Genomic DNA, 6,796 nt, shown 5'->3' on the forward strand with positions numbered 1-6,796 from the left:
GTACGCTAGCAACTCCAATAAGATGCATGAAAGATATAAACACTACTTAAGCATGAACAAAAGGTGTTATTTACACAAGTGCGGAATAGGAGAACGAAAAGCATGGGATGCTTATGAAACAAATCTCTACTCTAGCGATGCATAACACTTGACTTGATTTTTAGGCTTAACTTGTTCATCAATGTTCATATATATGCATATGACATGACTTTAAACATATAACCAAATTCGATAGGATACACAACTCTTGCCATATTGACATAATTAAAATATCTATCAAAAGAAATTACTACTAATAAGGGAGGATTGCACAAAAAATTTGAAAATTTTACCAAAGACAGAAAAATGAGACAAGTCTCATGAACATATATATCCCTCACCCCCCAACTGAAACGATGCTATGTCCTCATAGCATGGAGAACAACAGTATTGAGAGGGAAAGAACAAAAGATTGTACCTCTGGAGGGAATGTCAACCCCCTTATACCTCGACCAAGTTGGAGACTTTTGTGTCATAGCTTCCCTTCATCATTGGAACTGCTTCCAAGGCTCACTCTTTCGGCTCCTCCATCGGAACCACAGCTAGTCACACAAGGTCATCGCTGGGGCTTTCTTGGTCTTACAACCGCGACACGTAATCGCATCCATGCTTAGGGCTCCCGAATGCCTCACTCACCATAGCTTTTAGACCTAAACCACCAAGGCTGGTATGGTAGCATGCTTACCCTGCAAAAGACTTAAGAACCAACTACCTACTAAAAAGCAAATGACATTAGTACCACCCGGCTCGTGTTATCCGGCCCTAACAATTGATAAGTAAAATTAAATCCACCAAATCGTCACATGATTACACGGGTACTACTTTTCTCTCCATATCCAACTCATAGTGCCATAGAGCAAGTAATGCAACAACTTGGAGCTAGAGACGGGTGGCTATACCGGACCATCAAAAGAGAAAAAGAAAAAAGAGAAAAGAGAGGGAGAAAAAGAAAGAGTTTATGTACGTTCAGCCAAACGCGGGCTCCGAACATTTAATATGCTAATGAGAGCTAATAAAATGAACATAGCACTCCACTCCACACTTTGCTTCAAAAATTGAATCCGACCATGCCACAAAAATAGATACTTTGAGTATCGCAATTGCTGAAATCCTTTGAGAATTTTAATTTCAACCAAGTGCGCATTCCACAATAGATTGATTTTCAAAGAGTTGACAAAATCTACAATATAAGGATGGTAAACCAAATCAAATTCATCAACACCAACAAAATCAATCAATTCGACTTTTAAAAGCTCTTGCACTTGGGGAGACTCGGTACGAAGGGTAGCATCATCTAAAGCTGAGAGTATTGGAAGGTTCAAAATTTCTATGGAAGGTATCTCCTCAAAGGAAGGAGACAAACTCTCAGGTCTATTGACATTCTTCCCATCCTGCTCATTCAGCAGAGCATACAAAAAGTCTACCTCCGCATTCGTTTCCTCAAAAATGAGAAATTTCTCCCCCGGATCGTCACACAGAAAGGGATCCATAGGGGGAGAACACTGAATATCAGGCTCAACATTTGGCTCACCACCCCAATTAGACTCTAAGGAGTTGTCAGAATCTAAACTAACATCTTCAACAAAGATATGCGGCTCAATATCCTCTTCCATGGCATTTGAGTTGGAATCTTGAAAATGTTTAACAAAAACCATAGATTGCAAAGTTTGAGCAAATAGATCAAAGAAATCTAATGCTTCAACGGGTTCTTTATCAAACAGTTTACCATCGCACAACACATCTATGAAAGCATGACTCTTGTGAGAAAGTCCATCATAAAAATAGTTAGCAATTTAAAAAATTTCAAAGCCATGATTCGGGACCGCAATGAGTAAGTCCTTGTATCTTCCCCAACATGCATAAAATGACTCATTTTCTCTTTTAGCAAAAGTTTGAATTTGTTTCTTGAGAGCAAACCAATTGGTAATGGTCATACGACTTTTAAAAACATTGGCGTTATGAGTGGCTATGCAAGGGGGTGTGATAATTTGCATGGGACAAAGGTAATCCCTCAAGGTCTTATTGGGTACTTCCCAATTTGTTGCCGCCATTCTATTAGATAAATAAGACATAAAGTAAACAGGCTAGAGGGGCTATGCCGCCACCTCTCTCAAAACAGTTCCGTGGGGTTAAGCCACCTCCACGTTATATAGATAAAATGCAGCAAAAAGGCAATTGATACTCAATCTAGCTTCGTTACACCTCAAGTCGAATTGGTGGCTCGATTAGAGGTATCCGCTAAGTCAAGTTCAAATTACACAAAGGAAAAAGAAACGGAGTACTTACAGTGGTTTATCGAACCTCCAAATAAGCTATATTAAGAATTCCCCGGCAACGGCGCCAAAAATGCTTCGCCACAACCTAACCTCTTGGGAAGGTTCACACCCCAAGCGTAGGGCTAGGTCGTTGAAAGCATAATAACCGGTAAGATCGGAATCGTTCCCACAGAGAAATCTTCTTTAGCGAATTTGGATTAGATGTTGTGTAGAGAGTTGTGGCGTTCAAGCGGCAAACTTTGGTTTTCGAATTGAATGACAAAATTTAAACTCAGAATTAAACTAGATTAAAGATGGTTGAGTCAAAGGGATTGATTTACCCACGACTTAGCTGTCAAACGGTTTCTTCATCTAACTTAAGAGTGGACCGAAACCGTCCGAATTCCACTAGAAGAATTAAAAGCTGAAGACTGCTAATAACTTAATTCAAAGCTCTAGTTCAAACTGAACTCATTTAACACAAGTGAGAGACGAAAAAGGATCATTCGCACGTGTAGGATTATCAAGCTTGTAACACAAGGCGATAAACTTCATTGATCAAAGAAGCCACCAACCCCATGATCAAAACTAGAAATCATGAGTTTAATTCATTCAAAACCTTGAAATTAAGCTAAAGTTAAGAGAAACCATTTAAACGATTAAGTCATAGAGTGAACCTCACCCCATGACCAAACCTTTGAACTACTCACACATAGCAAAAAGACTAGAAAAATAGTTAAGCATGGAAAACATGATTCACTGATGAAAATGAAAATAAACTAGATTTTATAGAAGATCTAAACCATAGCTACAACATTAATACATGAGAAAACATCAAAACACCTAAACTTACTTGAGTTGTTGAAGATTGAAAGCTTGAAAAACTAAGAACACAACATGGAAATCCTAGAAAGCAAGAAAAAGACTTTGGCCTAAACTAACTATCTATCTATGGCCATTAATGGCTTACAAAGCTATTTATAGACCTTACAAATCAGCCATAAAATGAACCAAAAGGTCCCCAAAATATCCCAAAAACATACTAGAAGTAGAAACTTTCCATAAATGAAAAGTTGAAAAAATTAACAAAAATCTGCACTACGGGCTTTGGTACCAATACCTAAAAAATAAGGTATTGGTACCAACTGAACTGTCTTCCAATTCGGCATGATGGTACCAATACCTAAAAAATGAGGTATTGGTACCTCTGTGCAAAAACTGCAGAACTGAACAGCTTGGTTCACCAAGCCTTCTTGTAGTCCAACGGCCTTTCGATGCTTCATTACATGATCAACGGGACTTAGCGGAGGTGTCCCTAGTGGCCTTGGAGTCTCGGATATCCTCGAGGGCCATCCTCGATGCATTTGCATTCCTTCCGAAGCCTTGGCATGCTTCGTGACATTATTGACCATCGATCGTCCATTGAAGCTTCTTGCAACACCGTTAGGCTTCGGTGACAATGACCATATGCGGCCGGGCACTTGAACTCTTGGTGACATTCCGGAATGTCTCTTGGCGTACAAAATCGCCTTATTAGCACATTTTACCTAAAACACATACAAAAATACCTTACGTGCAATATCGCATAAAAACGACAACATATATGTACAAACACAACATACTAGAGGACTTAGGTGGTGTTCCGCTTTTAGAAAAAGTACTTTTTTTTCAAACGGAGGTAATTTCAAACTCAAAGATAATGAAAATGAAAAATATTTTTTTAATTTTTTTTGCACCGTTTAAAAGATCTCAATGAGATCTATCAAACAAGATCCATATTAGTAGGAAAATTATTTACGTAAACATATGATTTTTGAGCTTGAAATTACCTTCTTTTTCTAAAAGTTTTTTTTTAAGAAACCGGAACACCACCTTTAGCACCAAGAATATGCATTATTAGGTGCTTATCAGAAGCTCGGGGAGAAGATTTCGGTTGATTTCAAGGAGTTTAGAGCTAGGGCTCGTTCGAATCTCTTGGGTTTCGCTCCTTGACTCGAGGTAGGAACTTCTTTGCTTCTTTTACGTGTAAATACGTTGATTTGGTGTTAAATTGTACCTATAATAGTTATTGTTGATGTTGTTGTCAAGCTCTCAAAAATCTGCAGAATAGCTGTTCGAAACCTCTCCGCATCGATATGGGCTTTTTGCTATATCGATACTATAAGAAAACAGAATATGAATTGCTGATTTGCTTGCTGTATCAATATAGCCATTTTGGCTGTATCGATACCAAAACCTTATGAGCAGTGTTGTCCTCGCTGCTCCTACTTTGATTGTTTTGAACCCTGGGCATTTCTAACACCTTTGTAACACCTCCTAACCTATCTTAATCATGTTCAATTGATGTCCTATGAATTATTGATTGATCCGTTGGTCTTCCATTAGAGAGAAACAAATAGGGATCCAATTGGTTAAAACCTCATTGAAATGCTTCTTGTTGATCGATTGGTTAATTGGGATTGTTTGTGGCAAAATTGTGGCATTGGTGGCATTTTGTATGATGTTTCATGTATGAATGTCATCAAGGGAAAGTCTTAACTTGTATACTGAATGAGAAAGTAGTTATTTGGGTTGAAAGTTGGTTTAAAGAGTCCCGTAACGCAAGGGGTGGTAATACGGAGACTTAAATGAGTTTCATAACGCAAGGAGTAGTAATACGGTGACCTAAGTGGTTAGGGTTCCTCGTATTGCAAGGGGTGGCAATACGGTAACCCTCGTGGTGTTATACTGTAACGCAAGGGGTGGAAATACAGATGGTGGAGGTTGGAGATAGCGAGTCGTATCAAGGTTATTAGAGCTGTTAATGTCTTATGAACTATGTGGCATATTCTGATGATTGCATGTCTTAGAACGAACGTATTAAATGTTGGCATACTCATGTGTTGATTACTATCCGTCGATTAAGCTATATCTCTTGTCTTCATCCTTTTGAGCCTATCATCATGTTTACACATAGAATTAGTAAAGATTTTTTCACTGGGCAAGTGTAACTCAACCTATCATTCTTTTCAGGTTCAAATGCTAGACCATATCATGCATGCTTCATATGTTGGGATGTGAAGACTTTTTTGGAAGCCTATTTCATTAGTTACTTAATCATCTTGTAATGACTTTCTTTTGCCAAAGATGGGTTTGTAACTAATTACTCTAGAATTCTCTTTGACCAAATCGTTTGTAACTTAATAACTTGTTTGTATTCGTACTTAAGCTTATTTTGGAGCCGGTGTGCCAATGTTGTAAAATCTTTAAACTTGGGGACTTGGTTTGTAAAGTTAAACAAGTGCAAACTCTTTTTGGTATTATTTAAGTTATGCGAGAAACTTTTATTGAAATGGCTCATTTATCTATGTTAAAAATCGAGGGCGTGACAAGTAGCCCCTTTATAAACTACAAGAACTCCGGTGATGCTGTCTTTGATTTGGAGCTCTGTCATCTCGAGACGTCTGGCGTCTGTGGTACTAACTCCGCGTAAGCAGATCCTTGTTGATAACGGTGTGGAATGAGTGATGGCTCTTGCTTAGGCGCTAGACATCAGCTTTGTCTCATTGCTTTTCTTTAGGGCTTGGCTGTGTCTGTAACGCCCCAAATTTTGGGAACGTTAAATAGGAAATTTCATTGAAAATCTTAATAGAGTCTAGCTTATTATTACATCATAACTCCCATGGGAGTACTTTTATGAAGGGAAACTAAGATTCCTAACTACAGCTCCGCTTGCTCTTCCATCCTAGCCAGCTCTTCGGCTCCAAAAGCCTCTAAGGTGTGCAGCTCACCCTGTTCATCTACTAAGTCTAACACATTATACCAGTGTCGCCACCGATATAATATGTCAGGGTCACTAAAGGTAACACCGTGAGCTACAAAAGCTCAATAGAATAATTCATACCCACTAACCCAGAACTTACAAACAATAGACCATACAATTAACGATTTCCAAATGGTACATACGTATTTACCAAAATGGTTAACAATGACACATCCACATTCGCTTATTCAAACTAACGTTGGTGTCCTTGATTTTCTGAGTTTCTCCTACGCGTCATTTCGTGGACCGTGTCACAGGTTTCACCTTTCATTAACCAAATCAACAATTTCAAAATCGTCATTTTACACACCCAATCTCGGTTCCGCCGTTCCGGTCTCACGAGCATCCTCACAATGGTTCCGCCGCACTGGGTTCCCATTGGCACACAAAACTTGCATTGGCTCCTCTCCGCGGATAACCAAGCTACACACCCAACCTCGGTTCCGCCGTTCCGGGTTCCCGAGTATCCTCACAATGGTTCCACCGCACCGGGTTTCCATTGGCACACAAAAACATTGAATTAGGCATTGGCTCCTCTCCACAGATAACCAATCCACAATTCAAAACCCTCAGTTCCGCCGCTCCGGGTTCTTGAGTATCTTCACAATGGTTCCGCCACTCCGGGTTTCCATGTGGGTTTTCGAAAATCATTAAACCAATTTGGCATTGGCTCCTCTCTACGGATAACCAATCCACAATT

Source organism: Rhododendron vialii, chromosome 12a (assembly GCF_030253575.1).
Source record: "Rhododendron vialii isolate Sample 1 chromosome 12a, ASM3025357v1".
Classification (NCBI taxonomy): domain Eukaryota; kingdom Viridiplantae; phylum Streptophyta; class Magnoliopsida; order Ericales; family Ericaceae; genus Rhododendron; species Rhododendron vialii.